Raw genomic sequence first — 20613 nt, 5'->3', positions numbered from 1 at the left:
AGGAAGGCAGGCAAAAGGCCGAGGAAAAAAAGCCTACAGCACCCGGTATTCCCAGGCGGTCTCCCATCCAAGTACTAACCAGGCCCGAACCTGCTTAGCTTCCGAGATCAGACGAGATCGGGCGCGTTCAGGGTGGTATGGCCGTAGACGTCCGCGGCTGCCGCTGGGCGCCCCAAGAGCCTGCTCTGCGCCTCTCCGGGCCAGGCGCCCGCCGCTCCTCAGCCCTCCGCCCGCCCGATCGCGCCAGCCCGCCTGCATGCTCGCCTGCCGGCCCGACTGATTGATTGACTGACCGCCTCCCGCGCCGCGCCCGGGGTGGCGGAGGGCGCCTGCCCCGGGCCGGGCGGGGGGGGTGGGGGCCAAGACGCCTCCCGCACCCCGGAGCGGAGGCTGTCGCCGGAGCCCGGGCGCGCTCCCGTCCCCGGCCTGGCGGGCGCGTCGCCGCCGCTCGGCTCCCCGGATGGCACGCCGCCCCACCTCGGACCGCTCACTGGCTGGGGGGGTGCCGCGGGCCGGCGCCGGCCGGCTCCGGACGACCCCTGGCCTCTCCTGTTCTTCAGCCGGCCTGGCTCAAAGCCAAGCCGGGGCCGCCCGCGCCGCCGGACCCCATCCTCGGACAGGCAGGGACACAGACACAGGTGCCCACGACAGACAGACAGACACACACACACACACACACAGACGGAGGGACACGGGCACTCGGAGCTGGGCCACAAGGCCTGTGGGGGCGAGGCAGCCACCCCGCCGGAGGGGCGCAGGCCCTGGAGCTGCCTTAGGAGCCCTGGCAGCCGCGGGCCCTGCAGCCACGGTGTCAGGGATGCCGTTCTGCCCCCATTCCTGCCCATCAGCCGAACCGCCGCGGGACCGTGTGCCTGTGTTGCGTGCGCGGCGCCCACGCCCAGGCGCGGAGCGAGTCTCTCTTGTGTCTCTTGCTGTGTTGCGCGCGGCCCTTTTCGGCATGGGTGCCGGCCGCCCCCGCGTCGCTGTGGCCTTGGCTGTTGCGGGGCCGCGGAGCGCGCAGCCCGGTGCCAACGGGGCCTGAGGCCCCGGGCGGTCGGGCCATCTGGTGTCCCGGGCCCGCGGAGCGTGGACGTCGTGGCTGAGGGCCGAAGGGACGGTGGTCCGCGGGGGAGGCAGGGCATGTCCTTCGGAGAGAAGGTGCAGGCGGGCCCGGGCCGAAGGTGGGGGGGGTTGCGGGTGGCTGGGTGGCTTGGAGGCTGGGGGCGGTGCCAGGGAATTGCTAGGGGCTGGGGGCGGGCCTGGGGGCGGAGATTGGGGCGGGGCGAGGAGGGCCCCGGCCCCGGCCCCGGCCCCCAAAGCCCCGCCCCGGCCCCGGCCCCCAAAGCCCCGCCCCGGCCCCCCGGAGGGGCTCGCAGGCCTGCGGAGACGGGATCCAGCCCCCGCCCGGCTCCCCCCAGCGACCGCCCCCTCCCCGCCCCGGCCCCGAGGTTCCTGCTGTCGCCCCGTCCCCTCCGTCGGCCGCCTTCGGGCCCCCGCGGCGCCCTGGGACGCGCGGCCGGCTAGGACGTGGGTGGGTGTGCTTGAAGGGCGGGCTGCGAGGGTGAAGGGCTTGAGAGGAAGAGGAGGTGGTGCATGTGTGTGGCCTCCTGCCCGTGCAGCCGGCGCCCTCGGTGCTCCGCGGCGCCCTGCGGTGCTTCCGGCGGGGCGGGGGCCATGCCACGGGTCGCCCGGAGGGGGGCGCCGCCGCCGCCGCCGCCGCCGCCGCCGCCGCCGCCGCCGCCGCCGCCGCCGCGTTGGTCGAGGGGGCGTTGGCGGCCAAGGGACAGACAGGAAGGCAGGCAAAAGGCCGAGGAAAAAAAGCCTACAGCACCCGGTATTCCCAGGCGGTCTCCCATCCAAGTACTAACCAGGCCCGACCCTGCTTAGCTTCCGAGATCAGACGAGATCGGGCGCGTTCAGGGTGGTATGGCCGTAGACGTCCGCGGCTGCCGCTGGGCGCCCCAAGAGCCTGCTCTGCGCCTCTCCGGGCCAGGCGCCCGCCGCTCCTCAGCCCTCCGCCCGCCCGATCGCGCCAGCCCGCCTGCATGCTCGCCTGCCGGCCCGACTGATTGATTGACTGACCGCCTCCCGCGCCGCGCCCGGGGTGGCGGAGGGCGCCTGCCCCGGGCCGGGCGGGGGGGGTGGGGGCCAAGACGCCTCCCGCACCCCGGAGCGGAGGCTGTCGCCGGAGCCCGGGCGCGCTCCCGTCCCCGGCCTGGCGGGCGCGTCGCCGCCGCTCGGCTCCCCGGATGGCACGCCGCCCCACCTCGGACCGCTCACTGGCTGGGGGGGTGCCGCGGGCCGGCGCCGGCCGGCTCCGGACGACCCCTGGCCTCTCCTGTTCTTCAGCCGGCCTGGCTCAAAGCCAAGCCGGGGCCGCCCGCGCCGCCGGACCCCATCCTCGGACAGGCAGGGACACAGACACAGGTGCCCACGACAGACAGACAGACACACACACACACACACACACAGACGGAGGGACACGGGCACTCGGAGCTGGGCCACAAGGCCTGTGGGGGCGAGGCAGCCACCCCGCCGGAGGGGCGCAGGCCCTGGAGCTGCCTTAGGAGCCCTGGCAGCCGCGGGCCCTGCAGCCACGGTGTCAGGGATGCCGTTCTGCCCCCATTCCTGCCCATCAGCCGAACCGCCGCGGGACCGTGTGCCTGTGTTGCGTGCGCGGCGCCCACGCCCAGGCGCGGAGCGAGTCTCTCTTGTGTCTCTTGCTGTGTTGCGCGCGGCCCTTTTCGGCATGGGTGCCGGCCGCCCCCGCGTCGCTGTGGCCTTGGCTGTTGCGGGGCCGCGGAGCGCGCAGCCCGGTGCCAACGGGGCCTGAGGCCCCGGGCGGTCGGGCCATCTGGTGTCCCGGGCCCGCGGAGCGTGGACGTCGTGGCTGAGGGCCGAAGGGACGGTGGTCCGCGGGGGAGGCAGGGCATGTCCTTCGGAGAGAAGGTGCAGGCGGGCCCGGGCCGAAGGTGGGGGGGGTTGCGGGTGGCTGGGTGGCTTGGAGGCTGGGGGCGGTGCCAGGGAATTGCTAGGGGCTGGGGGCGGGCCTGGGGGCGGAGATTGGGGCGGGGCGAGGAGGGCCCGCAGGCGGGCCCGGCCCCGGCCCCGGCCCCGGCCCCCAAAGCCCCGCCCCGGCCCCGGCCCCCAAAGCCCCGCCCCGGCCCCCCGGAGGGGCTCGCAGGCCTGCGGAGACGGGATCCAGCCCCCGCCCGGCTCCCCCCAGCGACCGCCCCCTCCCCGCCCCGGCCCCGAGGTTCCTGCTGTCGCCCCGTCCCCTCCGTCGGCCGCCTTCGGGCCCCCGCGGCGCCCTGGGACGCGCGGCCGGCTAGGACGTGGGTGGGTGTGCTTGAAGGGCGGGCTGCGAGGGTGAAGGGCTTGAGAGGAAGAGGAGGTGGTGCATGTGTGTGGCCTCCTGCCCGTGCAGCCGGCGCCCTCGGTGCTCCGCGGCGCCCTGCGGTGCTTCCGGCGGGGCGGGGGCCATGCCACGGGTCGCCCGGAGGGGGGCGCCGCCGCCGCCGCCGCCGCCGCCGCCGCCGCCGCCGCCGCCGCCGCGTTGGTCGAGGGGGCGTTGGCGGCCAAGGGACAGACAGGAAGGCAGGCAAAAGGCCGAGGAAAAAAAGCCTACAGCACCCGGTATTCCCAGGCGGTCTCCCATCCAAGTACTAACCAGGCCCGACCCTGCTTAGCTTCCGAGATCAGACGAGATCGGGCGCGTTCAGGGTGGTATGGCCGTAGACGTCCGCGGCTGCCGCTGGGCGCCCCAAGAGCCTGCTCTGCGCCTCTCCGGGCCAGGCGCCCGCCGCTCCTCAGCCCTCCGCCCGCCCGATCGCGCCAGCCCGCCTGCATGCTCGCCTGCCGGCCCGACTGATTGATTGACTGACCGCCTCCCGCGCCGCGCCCGGGGTGGCGGAGGGCGCCTGCCCCGGGCCGGGCGGGGGGGGTGGGGGCCAAGACGCCTCCCGCACCCCGGAGCGGAGGCTGTCGCCGGAGCCCGGGCGCGCTCCCGTCCCCGGCCTGGCGGGCGCGTCGCCGCCGCTCGGCTCCCCGGATGGCACGCCGCCCCACCTCGGACCGCTCACTGGCTGGGGGGGTGCCGCGGGCCGGCGCCGGCCGGCTCCGGACGACCCCTGGCCTCTCCTGTTCTTCAGCCGGCCTGGCTCAAAGCCAAGCCGGGGCCGCCCGCGCCGCCGGACCCCATCCTCGGACAGGCAGGGACACAGACACAGGTGCCCACGACAGACAGACAGACACACACACACACACACACACAGACGGAGGGACACGGGCACTCGGAGCTGGGCCACAAGGCCTGTGGGGGCGAGGCAGCCACCCCGCCGGAGGGGCGCAGGCCCTGGAGCTGCCTTAGGAGCCCTGGCAGCCGCGGGCCCTGCAGCCACGGTGTCAGGGATGCCGTTCTGCCCCCATTCCTGCCCATCAGCCGAACCGCCGCGGGACCGTGTGCCTGTGTTGCGTGCGCGGCGCCCACGCCCAGGCGCGGAGCGAGTCTCTCTTGTGTCTCTTGCTGTGTTGCGCGCGGCCCTTTTCGGCATGGGTGCCGGCCGCCCCCGCGTCGCTGTGGCCTTGGCTGTTGCGGGGCCGCGGAGCGCGCAGCCCGGTGCCAACGGGGCCTGAGGCCCCGGGCGGTCGGGCCATCTGGTGTCCCGGGCCCGCGGAGCGTGGACGTCGTGGCTGAGGGCCGAAGGGACGGTGGTCCGCGGGGGAGGCAGGGCATGTCCTTCGGAGAGAAGGTGCAGGCGGGCCCGGGCCGAAGGTGGGGGGGGTTGCGGGTGGCTGGGTGGCTTGGAGGCTGGGGGCGGTGCCAGGGAATTGCTAGGGGCTGGGGGCGGGCCTGGGGGCGGAGATTGGGGCGGGGCGAGGAGGCAGGCGCCGGCCCCGGCCCCGGCCCCGGCCCCCAAAGCCCCGCCCCGGCCCCGGCCCCCAAAGCCCCGCCCCGGCCCCCCGGAGGGGCTCGCAGGCCTGCGGAGACGGGATCCAGCCCCCGCCCGGCTCCCCCCAGCGACCGCCCCCTCCCCGCCCCGGCCCCGAGGTTCCTGCTGTCGCCCCGTCCCCTCCGTCGGCCGCCTTCGGGCCCCCGCGGCGCCCTGGGACGCGCGGCCGGCTAGGACGTGGGTGGGTGTGCTTGAAGGGCGGGCTGCGAGGGTGAAGGGCTTGAGAGGAAGAGGAGGTGGTGCATGTGTGTGGCCTCCTGCCCGTGCAGCCGGCGCCCTCGGTGCTCCGCGGCGCCCTGCGGTGCTTCCGGCGGGGCGGGGGCCATGCCACGGGTCGCCCGGAGGGGGCGCGCCGCCGCCGCCGCCGCCGCCGCCGCCGCCGCCGCCGCCGCCGCGTTGGTCGAGGGGGCGTTGGCGGCCAAGGGACAGACAGGAAGGCAGGCAAAAGGCCGAGGAAAAAAAGCCTACAGCACCCGGTATTCCCAGGCGGTCTCCCATCCAAGTACTAACCAGGCCCGACCCTGCTTAGCTTCCGAGATCAGACGAGATCGGGCGCGTTCAGGGTGGTATGGCCGTAGACGTCCGCGGCTGCCGCTGGGCGCCCCAAGAGCCTGCTCTGCGCCTCTCCGGGCCAGGCGCCCGCCGCTCCTCAGCCCTCCGCCCGCCCGATCGCGCCAGCCCGCCTGCATGCTCGCCTGCCGGCCCGACTGATTGATTGACTGACCGCCTCCCGCGCCGCGCCCGGGGTGGCGGAGGGCGCCTGCCCCGGGCCGGGCGGGGGGGGTGGGGGCCAAGACGCCTCCCGCACCCCGGAGCGGAGGCTGTCGCCGGAGCCCGGGCGCGCTCCCGTCCCCGGCCTGGCGGGCGCGTCGCCGCCGCTCGGCTCCCCGGATGGCACGCCGCCCCACCTCGGACCGCTCACTGGCTGGGGGGGTGCCGCGGGCCGGCGCCGGCCGGCTCCGGACGACCCCTGGCCTCTCCTGTTCTTCAGCCGGCCTGGCTCAAAGCCAAGCCGGGGCCGCCCGCGCCGCCGGACCCCATCCTCGGACAGGCAGGGACACAGACACAGGTGCCCACGACAGACAGACAGACACACACACACACACACACACAGACGGAGGGACACGGGCACTCGGAGCTGGGCCACAAGGCCTGTGGGGGCGAGGCAGCCACCCCGCCGGAGGGGCGCAGGCCCTGGAGCTGCCTTAGGAGCCCTGGCAGCCGCGGGCCCTGCAGCCACGGTGTCAGGGATGCCGTTCTGCCCCCATTCCTGCCCATCAGCCGAACCGCCGCGGGACCGTGTGCCTGTGTTGCGTGCGCGGCGCCCACGCCCAGGCGCGGAGCGAGTCTCTCTTGTGTCTCTTGCTGTGTTGCGCGCGGCCCTTTTCGGCATGGGTGCCGGCCGCCCCCGCGTCGCTGTGGCCTTGGCTGTTGCGGGGCCGCGGAGCGCGCAGCCCGGTGCCAACGGGGCCTGAGGCCCCGGGCGGTCGGGCCATCTGGTGTCCCGGGCCCGCGGAGCGTGGACGTCGTGGCTGAGGGCCGAAGGGACGGTGGTCCGCGGGGGAGGCAGGGCATGTCCTTCGGAGAGAAGGTGCAGGCGGGCCCGGGCCGAAGGTGGGGGGGGTTGCGGGTGGCTGGGTGGCTTGGAGGCTGGGGGCGGTGCCAGGGAATTGCTAGGGGCTGGGGGCGGGCCTGGGGGCGGAGATTGGGGCGGGGCGAGGAGGGCCCCGGCCCCGGCCCCGGCCCCCAAAGCCCCGCCCCGGCCCCGGCCCCCAAAGCCCCGCCCCGGCCCCCCGGAGGGGCTCGCAGGCCTGCGGAGACGGGATCCAGCCCCCGCCCGGCTCCCCCCAGCGACCGCCCCCTCCCCGCCCCGGCCCCGAGGTTCCTGCTGTCGCCCCGTCCCCTCCGTCGGCCGCCTTCGGGCCCCCGCGGCGCCCTGGGACGCGCGGCCGGCTAGGACGTGGGTGGGTGTGCTTGAAGGGCGGGCTGCGAGGGTGAAGGGCTTGAGAGGAAGAGGAGGTGGTGCATGTGTGTGGCCTCCTGCCCGTGCAGCCGGCGCCCTCGGTGCTCCGCGGCGCCCTGCGGTGCTTCCGGCGGGGCGGGGGCCATGCCACGGGTCGCCCGGAGGGGGGCGCCGCCGCCGCCGCCGCCGCCGCCGCCGCCGCCGCCGCCGCCGCCGCCGCCGCGTTGGTCGAGGGGGCGTTGGCGGCCAAGGGACAGACAGGAAGGCAGGCAAAAGGCCGAGGAAAAAAAGCCTACAGCACCCGGTATTCCCAGGCGGTCTCCCATCCAAGTACTAACCAGGCCCGACCCTGCTTAGCTTCCGAGATCAGACGAGATCGGGCGCGTTCAGGGTGGTATGGCCGTAGACGTCCGCGGCTGCCGCTGGGCGCCCCAAGAGCCTGCTCTGCGCCTCTCCGGGCCAGGCGCCCGCCGCTCCTCAGCCCTCCGCCCGCCCGATCGCGCCAGCCCGCCTGCATGCTCGCCTGCCGGCCCGACTGATTGATTGACTGACCGCCTCCCGCGCCGCGCCCGGGGTGGCGGAGGGCGCCTGCCCCGGGCCGGGCGGGGGGGGTGGGGGCCAAGACGCCTCCCGCACCCCGGAGCGGAGGCTGTCGCCGGAGCCCGGGCGCGCTCCCGTCCCCGGCCTGGCGGGCGCGTCGCCGCCGCTCGGCTCCCCGGATGGCACGCCGCCCCACCTCGGACCGCTCACTGGCTGGGGGGGTGCCGCGGGCCGGCGCCGGCCGGCTCCGGACGACCCCTGGCCTCTCCTGTTCTTCAGCCGGCCTGGCTCAAAGCCAAGCCGGGGCCGCCCGCGCCGCCGGACCCCATCCTCGGACAGGCAGGGACACAGACACAGGTGCCCACGACAGACAGACAGACACACACACACACACACACACAGACGGAGGGACACGGGCACTCGGAGCTGGGCCACAAGGCCTGTGGGGGCGAGGCAGCCACCCCGCCGGAGGGGCGCAGGCCCTGGAGCTGCCTTAGGAGCCCTGGCAGCCGCGGGCCCTGCAGCCACGGTGTCAGGGATGCCGTTCTGCCCCCATTCCTGCCCATCAGCCGAACCGCCGCGGGACCGTGTGCCTGTGTTGCGTGCGCGGCGCCCACGCCCAGGCGCGGAGCGAGTCTCTCTTGTGTCTCTTGCTGTGTTGCGCGCGGCCCTTTTCGGCATGGGTGCCGGCCGCCCCCGCGTCGCTGTGGCCTTGGCTGTTGCGGGGCCGCGGAGCGCGCAGCCCGGTGCCAACGGGGCCTGAGGCCCCGGGCGGTCGGGCCATCTGGTGTCCCGGGCCCGCGGAGCGTGGACGTCGTGGCTGAGGGCCGAAGGGACGGTGGTCCGCGGGGGAGGCAGGGCATGTCCTTCGGAGAGAAGGTGCAGGCGGGCCCGGGCCGAAGGTGGGGGGGGTTGCGGGTGGCTGGGTGGCTTGGAGGCTGGGGGCGGTGCCAGGGAATTGCTAGGGGCTGGGGGCGGGCCTGGGGGCGGAGATTGGGGCGGGGCGAGGAGGGCCCCGGCCCCGGCCCCGGCCCCCAAAGCCCCGCCCCGGCCCCGGCCCCCAAAGCCCCGCCCCGGCCCCCCGGAGGGGCTCGCAGGCCTGCGGAGACGGGATCCAGCCCCCGCCCGGCTCCCCCCAGCGACCGCCCCCTCCCCGCCCCGGCCCCGAGGTTCCTGCTGTCGCCCCGTCCCCTCCGTCGGCCGCCTTCGGGCCCCCGCGGCGCCCTGGGACGCGCGGCCGGCTAGGACGTGGGTGGGTGTGCTTGAAGGGCGGGCTGCGAGGGTGAAGGGCTTGAGAGGAAGAGGAGGTGGTGCATGTGTGTGGCCTCCTGCCCGTGCAGCCGGCGCCCTCGGTGCTCCGCGGCGCCCTGCGGTGCTTCCGGCGGGGCGGGGGCCATGCCACGGGTCGCCCGGAGGGGGGCCGCCGCCGCCGCCGCCGCCGCCGCCGCCGCCGCCGCCGCCGCCGCTTGGTCGAGGGGGCGTTGGCGGCCAAGGGACAGACAGGAAGGCAGGCAAAAGGCCGAGGAAAAAAAGCCTACAGCACCCGGTATTCCCAGGCGGTCTCCCATCCAAGTACTAACCAGGCCCGACCCTGCTTAGCTTCCGAGATCAGACGAGATCGGGCGCGTTCAGGGTGGTATGGCCGTAGACGTCCGCGGCTGCCGCTGGGCGCCCCAAGAGCCTGCTCTGCGCCTCTCCGGGCCAGGCGCCCGCCGCTCCTCAGCCCTCCGCCCGCCCGATCGCGCCAGCCCGCCTGCATGCTCGCCTGCCGGCCCGACTGATTGATTGACTGACCGCCTCCCGCGCCGCGCCCGGGGTGGCGGAGGGCGCCTGCCCCGGGCCGGGCGGGGGGGGTGGGGGCCAAGACGCCTCCCGCACCCCGGAGCGGAGGCTGTCGCCGGAGCCCGGGCGCGCTCCCGTCCCCGGCCTGGCGGGCGCGTCGCCGCCGCTCGGCTCCCCGGATGGCACGCCGCCCCACCTCGGACCGCTCACTGGCTGGGGGGGTGCCGCGGGCCGGCGCCGGCCGGCTCCGGACGACCCCTGGCCTCTCCTGTTCTTCAGCCGGCCTGGCTCAAAGCCAAGCCGGGGCCGCCCGCGCCGCCGGACCCCATCCTCGGACAGGCAGGGACACAGACACAGGTGCCCACGACAGACAGACAGACACACACACACACACACACACAGACGGAGGGACACGGGCACTCGGAGCTGGGCCACAAGGCCTGTGGGGGCGAGGCAGCCACCCCGCCGGAGGGGCGCAGGCCCTGGAGCTGCCTTAGGAGCCCTGGCAGCCGCGGGCCCTGCAGCCACGGTGTCAGGGATGCCGTTCTGCCCCCATTCCTGCCCATCAGCCGAACCGCCGCGGGACCGTGTGCCTGTGTTGCGTGCGCGGCGCCCACGCCCAGGCGCGGAGCGAGTCTCTCTTGTGTCTCTTGCTGTGTTGCGCGCGGCCCTTTTCGGCATGGGTGCCGGCCGCCCCCGCGTCGCTGTGGCCTTGGCTGTTGCGGGGCCGCGGAGCGCGCAGCCCGGTGCCAACGGGGCCTGAGGCCCCGGGCGGTCGGGCCATCTGGTGTCCCGGGCCCGCGGAGCGTGGACGTCGTGGCTGAGGGCCGAAGGGACGGTGGTCCGCGGGGGAGGCAGGGCATGTCCTTCGGAGAGAAGGTGCAGGCGGGCCCGGGCCGAAGGTGGGGGGGGTTGCGGGTGGCTGGGTGGCTTGGAGGCTGGGGGCGGTGCCAGGGAATTGCTAGGGGCTGGGGGCGGGCCTGGGGGCGGAGATTGGGGCGGGGCGAGGAGGGCCCCGGCCCCGGCCCCGGCCCCCAAAGCCCCGCCCCGGCCCCGGCCCCCAAAGCCCCGCCCCGGCCCCCCGGAGGGGCTCGCAGGCCTGCGGAGACGGGATCCAGCCCCCGCCCGGCTCCCCCCAGCGACCGCCCCCTCCCCGCCCCGGCCCCGAGGTTCCTGCTGTCGCCCCGTCCCCTCCGTCGGCCGCCTTCGGGCCCCCGCGGCGCCCTGGGACGCGCGGCCGGCTAGGACGTGGGTGGGTGTGCTTGAAGGGCGGGCTGCGAGGGTGAAGGGCTTGAGAGGAAGAGGAGGTGGTGCATGTGTGTGGCCTCCTGCCCGTGCAGCCGGCGCCCTCGGTGCTCCGCGGCGCCCTGCGGTGCTTCCGGCGGGGCGGGGGCCATGCCACGGGTCGCCCGGAGGGGGCGCGCCGCCGCCGCCGCCGCCGCCGCCGCCGCCGCCGCCGCCGCCGCGTTGGTCGAGGGGGCGTTGGCGGCCAAGGGACAGACAGGAAGGCAGGCAAAAGGCCGAGGAAAAAAAGCCTACAGCACCCGGTATTCCCAGGCGGTCTCCCATCCAAGTACTAACCAGGCCCGACCCTGCTTAGCTTCCGAGATCAGACGAGATCGGGCGCGTTCAGGGTGGTATGGCCGTAGACGTCCGCGGCTGCCGCTGGGCGCCCCAAGAGCCTGCTCTGCGCCTCTCCGGGCCAGGCGCCCGCCGCTCCTCAGCCCTCCGCCCGCCCGATCGCGCCAGCCCGCCTGCATGCTCGCCTGCCGGCCCGACTGATTGATTGACTGACCGCCTCCCGCGCCGCGCCCGGGGTGGCGGAGGGCGCCTGCCCCGGGCCGGGCGGGGGGGGTGGGGGCCAAGACGCCTCCCGCACCCCGGAGCGGAGGCTGTCGCCGGAGCCCGGGCGCGCTCCCGTCCCCGGCCTGGCGGGCGCGTCGCCGCCGCTCGGCTCCCCGGATGGCACGCCGCCCCACCTCGGACCGCTCACTGGCTGGGGGGGTGCCGCGGGCCGGCGCCGGCCGGCTCCGGACGACCCCTGGCCTCTCCTGTTCTTCAGCCGGCCTGGCTCAAAGCCAAGCCGGGGCCGCCCGCGCCGCCGGACCCCATCCTCGGACAGGCAGGGACACAGACACAGGTGCCCACGACAGACAGACAGACACACACACACACACACACACAGACGGAGGGACACGGGCACTCGGAGCTGGGCCACAAGGCCTGTGGGGGCGAGGCAGCCACCCCGCCGGAGGGGCGCAGGCCCTGGAGCTGCCTTAGGAGCCCTGGCAGCCGCGGGCCCTGCAGCCACGGTGTCAGGGATGCCGTTCTGCCCCCATTCCTGCCCATCAGCCGAACCGCCGCGGGACCGTGTGCCTGTGTTGCGTGCGCGGCGCCCACGCCCAGGCGCGGAGCGAGTCTCTCTTGTGTCTCTTGCTGTGTTGCGCGCGGCCCTTTTCGGCATGGGTGCCGGCCGCCCCCGCGTCGCTGTGGCCTTGGCTGTTGCGGGGCCGCGGAGCGCGCAGCCCGGTGCCAACGGGGCCTGAGGCCCCGGGCGGTCGGGCCATCTGGTGTCCCGGGCCCGCGGAGCGTGGACGTCGTGGCTGAGGGCCGAAGGGACGGTGGTCCGCGGGGGAGGCAGGGCATGTCCTTCGGAGAGAAGGTGCAGGCGGGCCCGGGCCGAAGGTGGGGGGGGTTGCGGGTGGCTGGGTGGCTTGGAGGCTGGGGGCGGTGCCAGGGAATTGCTAGGGGCTGGGGGCGGGCCTGGGGGCGGAGATTGGGGCGGGGCGAGGAGGGCCCCGGCCCCGGCCCCGGCCCCCAAAGCCCCGCCCCGGCCCCGGCCCCCAAAGCCCCGCCCCGGCCCCCCGGAGGGGCTCGCAGGCCTGCGGAGACGGGATCCAGCCCCCGCCCGGCTCCCCCCAGCGACCGCCCCCTCCCCGCCCCGGCCCCGAGGTTCCTGCTGTCGCCCCGTCCCCTCCGTCGGCCGCCTTCGGGCCCCCGCGGCGCCCTGGGACGCGCGGCCGGCTAGGACGTGGGTGGGTGTGCTTGAAGGGCGGGCTGCGAGGGTGAAGGGCTTGAGAGGAAGAGGAGGTGGTGCATGTGTGTGGCCTCCTGCCCGTGCAGCCGGCGCCCTCGGTGCTCCGCGGCGCCCTGCGGTGCTTCCGGCGGGGCGGGGGCCATGCCACGGGTCGCCCGGAGGGGGCGCCGCCGCCGCCGCCGCCGCCGCCGCCGCCGCCGCCGCCGCCGCCGCGTTGGTCGAGGGGGCGTTGGCGGCCAAGGGACAGACAGGAAGGCAGGCAAAAGGCCGAGGAAAAAAAGCCTACAGCACCCGGTATTCCCAGGCGGTCTCCCATCCAAGTACTAACCAGGCCCGACCCTGCTTAGCTTCCGAGATCAGACGAGATCGGGCGCGTTCAGGGTGGTATGGCCGTAGACGTCCGCGGCTGCCGCTGGGCGCCCCAAGAGCCTGCTCTGCGCCTCTCCGGGCCAGGCGCCCGCCGCTCCTCAGCCCTCCGCCCGCCCGATCGCGCCAGCCCGCCTGCATGCTCGCCTGCCGGCCCGACTGATTGATTGACTGACCGCCTCCCGCGCCGCGCCCGGGGTGGCGGAGGGCGCCTGCCCCGGGCCGGGCGGGGGGGGTGGGGGCCAAGACGCCTCCCGCACCCCGGAGCGGAGGCTGTCGCCGGAGCCCGGGCGCGCTCCCGTCCCCGGCCTGGCGGGCGCGTCGCCGCCGCTCGGCTCCCCGGATGGCACGCCGCCCCACCTCGGACCGCTCACTGGCTGGGGGGGTGCCGCGGGCCGGCGCCGGCCGGCTCCGGACGACCCCTGGCCTCTCCTGTTCTTCAGCCGGCCTGGCTCAAAGCCAAGCCGGGGCCGCCCGCGCCGCCGGACCCCATCCTCGGACAGGCAGGGACACAGACACAGGTGCCCACGACAGACAGACAGACACACACACACACACACACACAGACGGAGGGACACGGGCACTCGGAGCTGGGCCACAAGGCCTGTGGGGGCGAGGCAGCCACCCCGCCGGAGGGGCGCAGGCCCTGGAGCTGCCTTAGGAGCCCTGGCAGCCGCGGGCCCTGCAGCCACGGTGTCAGGGATGCCGTTCTGCCCCCATTCCTGCCCATCAGCCGAACCGCCGCGGGACCGTGTGCCTGTGTTGCGTGCGCGGCGCCCACGCCCAGGCGCGGAGCGAGTCTCTCTTGTGTCTCTTGCTGTGTTGCGCGCGGCCCTTTTCGGCATGGGTGCCGGCCGCCCCCGCGTCGCTGTGGCCTTGGCTGTTGCGGGGCCGCGGAGCGCGCAGCCCGGTGCCAACGGGGCCTGAGGCCCCGGGCGGTCGGGCCATCTGGTGTCCCGGGCCCGCGGAGCGTGGACGTCGTGGCTGAGGGCCGAAGGGACGGTGGTCCGCGGGGGAGGCAGGGCATGTCCTTCGGAGAGAAGGTGCAGGCGGGCCCGGGCCGAAGGTGGGGGGGGTTGCGGGTGGCTGGGTGGCTTGGAGGCTGGGGGCGGTGCCAGGGAATTGCTAGGGGCTGGGGGCGGGCCTGGGGGCGGAGATTGGGGCGGGGCGAGGAGGGCCCCGGCCCCGGCCCCGGCCCCCAAAGCCCCGCCCCGGCCCCGGCCCCCAAAGCCCCGCCCCGGCCCCCCGGAGGGGCTCGCAGGCCTGCGGAGACGGGATCCAGCCCCCGCCCGGCTCCCCCCAGCGACCGCCCCCTCCCCGCCCCGGCCCCGAGGTTCCTGCTGTCGCCCCGTCCCCTCCGTCGGCCGCCTTCGGGCCCCCGCGGCGCCCTGGGACGCGCGGCCGGCTAGGACGTGGGTGGGTGTGCTTGAAGGGCGGGCTGCGAGGGTGAAGGGCTTGAGAGGAAGAGGAGGTGGTGCATGTGTGTGGCCTCCTGCCCGTGCAGCCGGCGCCCTCGGTGCTCCGCGGCGCCCTGCGGTGCTTCCGGCGGGGCGGGGGCCATGCCACGGGTCGCCCGGAGGGGGGCGCCGCCGCCGCCGCCGCCGCCGCCGCCGCCGCCGCCGCCGCCGCCGCGTTGGTCGAGGGGGCGTTGGCGGCCAAGGGACAGACAGGAAGGCAGGCAAAAGGCCGAGGCCGAGGAAAAAAAGCCTACAGCACCCGGTATTCCCAGGCGGTCTCCCATCCAAGTACTAACCAGGCCCGACCCTGCTTAGCTTCCGAGATCAGACGAGATCGGGCGCGTTCAGGGTGGTATGGCCGTAGACGTCCGCGGCTGCCGCTGGGCGCCCCAAGAGCCTGCTCTGCGCCTCTCCGGGCCAGGCGCCCGCCGCTCCTCAGCCCTCCGCCCGCCCGATCGCGCCAGCCCGCCTGCATGCTCGCCTGCCGGCCCGACTGATTGATTGACTGACCGCCTCCCGCGCCGCGCCCGGGGTGGCGGAGGGCGCCTGCCCCGGGCCGGGCGGGGGGGGTGGGGGCCAAGACGCCTCCCGCACCCCGGAGCGGAGGCTGTCGCCGGAGCCCGGGCGCGCTCCCGTCCCCGGCCTGGCGGGCGCGTCGCCGCCGCTCGGCTCCCCGGATGGCACGCCGCCCCACCTCGGACCGCTCACTGGCTGGGGGGGTGCCGCGGGCCGGCGCCGGCCGGCTCCGGACGACCCCTGGCCTCTCCTGTTCTTCAGCCGGCCTGGCTCAAAGCCAAGCCGGGGCCGCCCGCGCCGCCGGACCCCATCCTCGGACAGGCAGGGACACAGACACAGGTGCCCACGACAGACAGACAGACACACACACACACACACACACAGACGGAGGGACACGGGCACTCGGAGCTGGGCCACAAGGCCTGTGGGGGCGAGGCAGCCACCCCGCCGGAGGGGCGCAGGCCCTGGAGCTGCCTTAGGAGCCCTGGCAGCCGCGGGCCCTGCAGCCACGGTGTCAGGGATGCCGTTCTGCCCCCATTCCTGCCCATCAGCCGAACCGCCGCGGGACCGTGTGCCTGTGTTGCGTGCGCGGCGCCCACGCCCAGGCGCGGAGCGAGTCTCTCTTGTGTCTCTTGCTGTGTTGCGCGCGGCCCTTTTCGGCATGGGTGCCGGCCGCCCCCGCGTCGCTGTGGCCTTGGCTGTTGCGGGGCCGCGGAGCGCGCAGCCCGGTGCCAACGGGGCCTGAGGCCCCGGGCGGTCGGGCCATCTGGTGTCCCGGGCCCGCGGAGCGTGGACGTCGTGGCTGAGGGCCGAAGGGACGGTGGTCCGCGGGGGAGGCAGGGCATGTCCTTCGGAGAGAAGGTGCAGGCGGGCCCGGGCCGAAGGTGGGGGGGGTTGCGGGTGGCTGGGTGGCTTGGAGGCTGGGGGCGGTGCCAGGGAATTGCTAGGGGCTGGGGGCGGGCCTGGGGGCGGAGATTGGGGCGGGGCGGAGGAGGGCCCCGGCCCCGGCCCCGGCCCCCAAAGCCCCGCCCCGGCCCCGGCCCCCAAAGCCCCGCCCCGGCCCCCCGGAGGGGCTCGCAGGCCTGCGGAGACGGGATCCAGCCCCCGCCCGGCTCCCCCCAGCGACCGCCCCCTCCCCGCCCCGGCCCCGAGGTTCCTGCTGTCGCCCCGTCCCCTCCGTCGGCCGCCTTCGGGCCCCCGCGGCGCCCTGGGACGCGCGGCCGGCTAGGACGTGGGTGGGTGTGCTTGAAGGGCGGGCTGCGAGGGTGAAGGGCTTGAGAGGAAGAGGAGGTGGTGCATGTGTGTGGCCTCCTGCCCGTGCAGCCGGCGCCCTCGGTGCTCCGCGGCGCCCTGCGGTGCTTCCGGCGGGGCGGGGGCCATGCCACGGGTCGCCCGGAGGGGCGCCGCCGCCGCCGCCGCCGCCGCCGCCGCCGCCGCCGCCGCCGCGTTGGTCGAGGGGGCGTTGGCGGCCAAGGGACAGACAGGAAGGCAGGCAAAAGGCCGAGGAAAAAAAGCCTACAGCACCCGGTATTCCCAGGCGGTCTCCCATCCAAGTACTAACCAGGCCCGACCCTGCTTAGCTTCCGAGATCAGACGAGATCGGGCGCGTTCAGGGTGGTATGGCCGTAGACGTCCGCGGCTGCCGCTGGGCGCCCCAAGAGCCTGCTCTGCGCCTCTCCGGGCCAGGCGCCCGCCGCTCCTCAGCCCTCCGCCCGCCCGATCGCGCCAGCCCGCCTGCATGCTCGCCTGCCGGCCCGACTGATTGATTGACTGACCGCCTCCCGCGCCGCGCCCGGGGTGGCGGAGGGCGCCTGCCCCGGGCCGGGCGGGGGGGGTGGGGGCCAAGACGCCTCCCGCACCCCGGAGCGGAGGCTGTCGCCGGAGCCCGGGCGCGCTCCCGTCCCCGGCCTGGCGGGCGCGTCGCCGCCGCTCGGCTCCCCGGATGGCACGCCGCCCCACCTCGGACCGCTCACTGGCTGGGGGGGTGCCGCGGGCCGGCGCCGGCCGGCTCCGGACGACCCCTGGCCTCTCCTGTTCTTCAGCCGGCCTGGCTCAAAGCCAAGCCGGGGCCGCCCGCGCCGCCGGACCCCATCCTCGGACAGGCAGGGACACAGACACAGGTGCCCACGACAGACAGACAGACACACACACACACACACACACAGACGGAGGGACACGGGCACTCGGAGCTGGGCCACAAGGCCTGTGGGGGCGAGGCAGCCACCCCGCCGGAGGGGCGCAGGCCCTGGAGCTGCCTTAGGAGCCCTGGCAGCCGCGGGCCCTGCAGCCACGGTGTCAGGGATGCCGTTCTGCCCCCATTCCTGCCCATCAGCCGAACCGCCGCGGGACCGTGTGCCTGTGTTGCGTGCGCGGCGCCCACGCCCAGGCGCGGAGCGAGTCTCTCTTGTGTCTCTTGCTGTGTTGCGCGCGGCCCTTTTCGGCATGGGTGCCGGCCGCCCCCGCGTCGCTGTGGCCTTGGCTGTTGCGGGGCCGCGGAGCGCGCAGCCCGGTGCCAACGGGGCCTGAGGCCCCGGGCGGTCGGGCCATCTGGTGTCCCGGGCCCGCGGAGCGTGGACGTCGTGGCTGAGGGCCGAAGGGACGGTGGTCCGCGGGGGAGGCAGGGCATGTCCTTCGGAGAGAAGGTGCAGGCGGGCCCGGGCCGAAGGTGGGGGGGGTTGCGGGTGGCTGGGTGGCTTGGAGGCTGGGGGCGGTGCCAGGGAATTGCTAGGGGCTGGGGGCGGGCCTGGGGGCGGAGATTGGGGCGGGGCGAGGAGGGCCCGCAGGCGGCCCCGGCCCCGGCCCCGGCCCCCAAAGCCCCGCCCCGGCCCCGGCCCCCAAAGCCCCGCCCCGGCCCCCCGGAGGGGCTCGCAGGCCTGCGGCAGGCCTGCGGAGACGGGATCCAGCCCCCGCCCGGCTCCCCCCAGCGACCGCCCCCTCCCCGCCCCGGCCCCGAGGTTCCTGCTGTCGCCCCGTCCCCTCCGTCGGCCGCCTTCGGGCCCCCGCGGCGCCCTGGGACGCGCGGCCGGCTAGGACGTGGGTGGGTGTGCTTGAAGGGCGGGCTGCGAGGGTGAAGGGCTTGAGAGGAAGAGGAGGTGGTGCATGTGTGTGGCCTCCTGCCCGTGCAGCCGGCGCCCTCGGTGCTCCGCGGCGCCCTGCGGTGCTTCCGGCGGGGCGGGGGCCATGCCACGGGTCGCCCGGAGGGGGGCGCCGCCGCCGCCGCCGCCGCCGCCGCCGCGTTGGTCGAGGGGGCGTTGGCGGCCAAGGGACAGACAGGAAGGCAGGCAAAAGGCCGAGGAAAAAAAGCCTACAGCACCCGGTATTCCCAGGCGGTCTCCCATCCAAGTACTAACCAGGCCCGACCCTGCTTAGCTTCCGAGATCAGACGAGATCGGGCGCGTTCAGGGTGGTATGGCCGTAGACGTCCGCGGCTGCCGCTGGGCGCCCCAAGAGCCTGCTCTGCGCCTCTCCGGGCCAGGCGCCCGCCGCTCCTCAGCCCTCCGCCCGCCCGATCGCGCCAGCCCGCCTGCATGCTCGCCTGCCGGCCCGACTGATTGATTGACTGACCGCCTCCCGCGCCGCGCCCGGGGTGGCGGAGGGCGCCTGCCCCGGGCCGGGCGGGGGGGGTGGGGGCCAAGACGCCTCCCGCACCCCGGAGCGGAGGCTGTCGCCGGAGCCCGGGCGCGCTCCCGTCCCCGGCCTGGCGGGCGCGTCGCCGCCGCTCGGCTCCCCGGATGGCACGCCGCCCCACCTCGGACCGCTCACTGGCTGGGGGGGTGCCGCGGGCCGGCGCCGGCCGGCTCCGGACGACCCCTGGCCTCTCCTGTTCTTCAGCCGGCCTGGCTCAAAGCCAAGCCGGGGCCGCCCGCGCCGCCGGACCCCATCCTCGGACAGGCAGGGACACAGACACAGGTGCCCACGACAGACAGACAGACACACACACACACACACACAGACGGAGGGACACGGGCACTCGGAGCTGGGCCACAAGGCCTGTGGGGGCGAGGCAGCCACCCCGCCGGAGGGGCGCAGGCCCTGGAGCTGCCTTAGGAGCCCTGGCAGCCGCGGGCCCTGCAGCCACGGTGTCAGGGATGCCGTTCTGCCCCCATTCCTGCCCATCAGCCGAACCGCCGCGGGACCGTGTGCCTGTGTTGCGTGCGCGGCGCCCACGCCCAGGCGCGGAGCGAGTCTCTCTTGTGTCTCTTGCTGTGTTGCGCGCGGCCCTTTTCGGCATGGGTGCCGGCCGCCCCCGCGTCGCTGTGGCCTTGGCTGTTGCGGGGCCGCGGAGCGCGCAGCCCGGTGCCAACGGGGCCTGAGGCCCCGGGCGGTCGGGCCATCTGGTGTCCCGGGCCCGCGGAGCGTGGACGTCGTGGCTGAGGGCCGAAGGGACGGTGGTCCGCGGGGGAGGCAGGGCATGTCCTTCGGAGAGAAGGTGCAGGCGGGCCCGGGCCGAAGGTGGGGGGGGTTGCGGGTGGCTGGGTGGCTTGGAGGCTGGGGGCGGTGCCAGGGAATTGCTAGGGGCTGGGGGCGGGCCTGGGGGCGGAGATTGGGGCGGGGCGAGGAGGGCCCCGGCCCCGGCCCCGGCCCCCAAAGCCCCGCCCCGGCCCCGGCCCCCAAAGCCCCGCCCCGGCCCCCCGGAGGGGCTCGCAGGCCTGCGGAGACGGGATCCAGCCCCCGCCCGGCTCCCCCCAGCGACCGCCCCCTCCCCGCCCCGGCCCCGAGGTTCCTGCTGTCGCCCCGTCCCCTCCGTCGGCCGCCTTCGGGCCCCCGCGGCGCCCTGGGACGCGCGGCCGGCTAGGACGTGGGTGGGTGTGCTTGAAGGGCGGGCTGCGAGGGTGAAGGGCTTGAGAGGAAGAGGAGGTGGTGCATGTGTGTGGCCTCCTGCCCGTGCAGCCGGCGCCCTCGGTGCTCCGCGGCGCCCTGCGGTGCTTCCGGCGGGGCGGGGGCCATGCCACGGGTCGCCCGGAGGGGGGCGCCGCCGCCGCCGCCGCCGCCGCCGCCGCCGCCGCCGCCGCGTTGGTCGAGGGGGCGTTGGCGGCCAAGGGACAGACAGGAAGGCAGGCAAAAGGCCGAGGAAAAAAAGCCTACAGCACCCGGTATTCCCAGGCGGTCTCCCATCCAAGTACTAACCAGGCCCGACCCTGCTTAGCTTCCGAGATCAGACGAGATCGGGCGCGTTCAGGGTGGTATGGCCGTAGACGTCCGCGGCTGCCGCTGGGCGCCCCAAGAGCCTGCTCTGCGCCTCTCCGGGCCAGGCGCCCGCCGCTCCTCAGCCCTCCGCCCGCCCGATCGCGCCAGCCCGCCTGCATGCTCGCCTGCCGGCCCGACTGATTGATTGACTGACCGCCTCCCGCGCCACGCCCGGGGTGGCGGAGGGCGCCTGCCCCGGGCCGGGCGGGGGGGGTGGGGGCCAAGACGCCTCCCGCACCCCGGAGCGGAGGCTGTCGCCGGAGCCCGGGCGCGCTCCCGTCCCCGGCCTGGCGGGCGCGTCGCCGCCGCTCGGCTCCCCGGATGGCACGCCGCCCCACCTCGGACCGCTCACTGGCTGGGGGGGTGCCGCGGGCCGGCGCCGGCCGGCTCCGGACGACCCCTGGCCTCTCCTGTTCTTCAGCCGGCCTGGCTCAAAGCCAAGCCGGGGCCGCCCGCGCCGCCGGACCCCATCCTCGGACAGGCAGGGACACAGACACAGGTGCCCACGACAGACAGACAGACACACACACACACACACACAGACGGAGGGACACGGGCACTCGGAGCTGGGCCACAAGGCCTGTGGGGGCGAGGCAGCCACCCCGCCGGAGGGGCGCAGGCCCTGGAGCTGCCTTAGGAGCCCTGGCAGCCGCGGGCCCTGCAGCCACGGTGTCAGGGATGCCGTTCTGCCCCCATTCCTGCCCATCAGCCGAACCGCCGCGGGACCGTGTGCCTGTGTTGCGTGCGCGGCGCCCACGCCCAGGCGCGGAGCGAGTCTCTCTTGTGTCTCTTGCTGTGTTGCGCGCGGCCCTT

General features: G+C 76.1%; 12 non-coding genes across 12 annotated transcripts; all 12 read right to left on the bottom strand.

Annotated features, from left to right (window-relative positions):
* Positions 1 to 30: 30 nt before the first annotated feature.
* Positions 31 to 149, bottom strand: LOC140598807 (5S ribosomal RNA). The gene has a single exon (XR_012001367.1). It is a non-coding gene; the product is annotated as a 5S ribosomal RNA (ribosomal RNA).
* Positions 150 to 1819: 1670 nt separating this feature from the next.
* LOC140598802 (5S ribosomal RNA) lies at positions 1820 to 1938 on the bottom strand. Its single transcript, XR_012001362.1, has one exon. It is a non-coding gene; the product is annotated as a 5S ribosomal RNA (ribosomal RNA).
* A 1683-nt stretch (positions 1939 to 3621) lies between these two features.
* On the bottom strand, positions 3622 to 3740 carry LOC140598801 (5S ribosomal RNA). The gene has a single exon (XR_012001361.1). It is a non-coding gene; the product is annotated as a 5S ribosomal RNA (ribosomal RNA).
* A 1673-nt stretch (positions 3741 to 5413) lies between these two features.
* LOC140598800 (5S ribosomal RNA) lies at positions 5414 to 5532 on the bottom strand. The gene has a single exon (XR_012001360.1). It is a non-coding gene; the product is annotated as a 5S ribosomal RNA (ribosomal RNA).
* Positions 5533 to 7204: 1672 nt separating this feature from the next.
* Positions 7205 to 7323, bottom strand: LOC140598799 (5S ribosomal RNA). Its single transcript, XR_012001359.1, has one exon. It is a non-coding gene; the product is annotated as a 5S ribosomal RNA (ribosomal RNA).
* Positions 7324 to 8986: 1663 nt separating this feature from the next.
* Positions 8987 to 9105, bottom strand: LOC140598798 (5S ribosomal RNA). Its single transcript, XR_012001358.1, has one exon. It is a non-coding gene; the product is annotated as a 5S ribosomal RNA (ribosomal RNA).
* A 1664-nt stretch (positions 9106 to 10769) lies between these two features.
* LOC140598797 (5S ribosomal RNA) lies at positions 10770 to 10888 on the bottom strand. Its single transcript, XR_012001357.1, has one exon. It is a non-coding gene; the product is annotated as a 5S ribosomal RNA (ribosomal RNA).
* Positions 10889 to 12553: 1665 nt separating this feature from the next.
* Positions 12554 to 12672, bottom strand: LOC140598796 (5S ribosomal RNA). Its single transcript, XR_012001356.1, has one exon. It is a non-coding gene; the product is annotated as a 5S ribosomal RNA (ribosomal RNA).
* A 1672-nt stretch (positions 12673 to 14344) lies between these two features.
* Positions 14345 to 14463, bottom strand: LOC140598795 (5S ribosomal RNA). The gene has a single exon (XR_012001355.1). It is a non-coding gene; the product is annotated as a 5S ribosomal RNA (ribosomal RNA).
* A 1662-nt stretch (positions 14464 to 16125) lies between these two features.
* LOC140598794 (5S ribosomal RNA) lies at positions 16126 to 16244 on the bottom strand. The gene has a single exon (XR_012001354.1). It is a non-coding gene; the product is annotated as a 5S ribosomal RNA (ribosomal RNA).
* A 1670-nt stretch (positions 16245 to 17914) lies between these two features.
* LOC140598792 (5S ribosomal RNA) lies at positions 17915 to 18033 on the bottom strand. Its single transcript, XR_012001352.1, has one exon. It is a non-coding gene; the product is annotated as a 5S ribosomal RNA (ribosomal RNA).
* A 1658-nt stretch (positions 18034 to 19691) lies between these two features.
* Positions 19692 to 19810, bottom strand: LOC140598791 (5S ribosomal RNA). The gene has a single exon (XR_012001351.1). It is a non-coding gene; the product is annotated as a 5S ribosomal RNA (ribosomal RNA).
* Between the last annotated feature and the right edge of the window lie 803 nt (positions 19811 to 20613).

Source organism: Vulpes vulpes, chromosome 4 (genome assembly GCF_048418805.1).
Source record: "Vulpes vulpes isolate BD-2025 chromosome 4, VulVul3, whole genome shotgun sequence".
NCBI classification, from domain to species: Eukaryota; Metazoa; Chordata; class Mammalia; order Carnivora; family Canidae; genus Vulpes; species Vulpes vulpes.
This window is presented reverse-complemented; position numbering and strand designations above follow the sequence as displayed.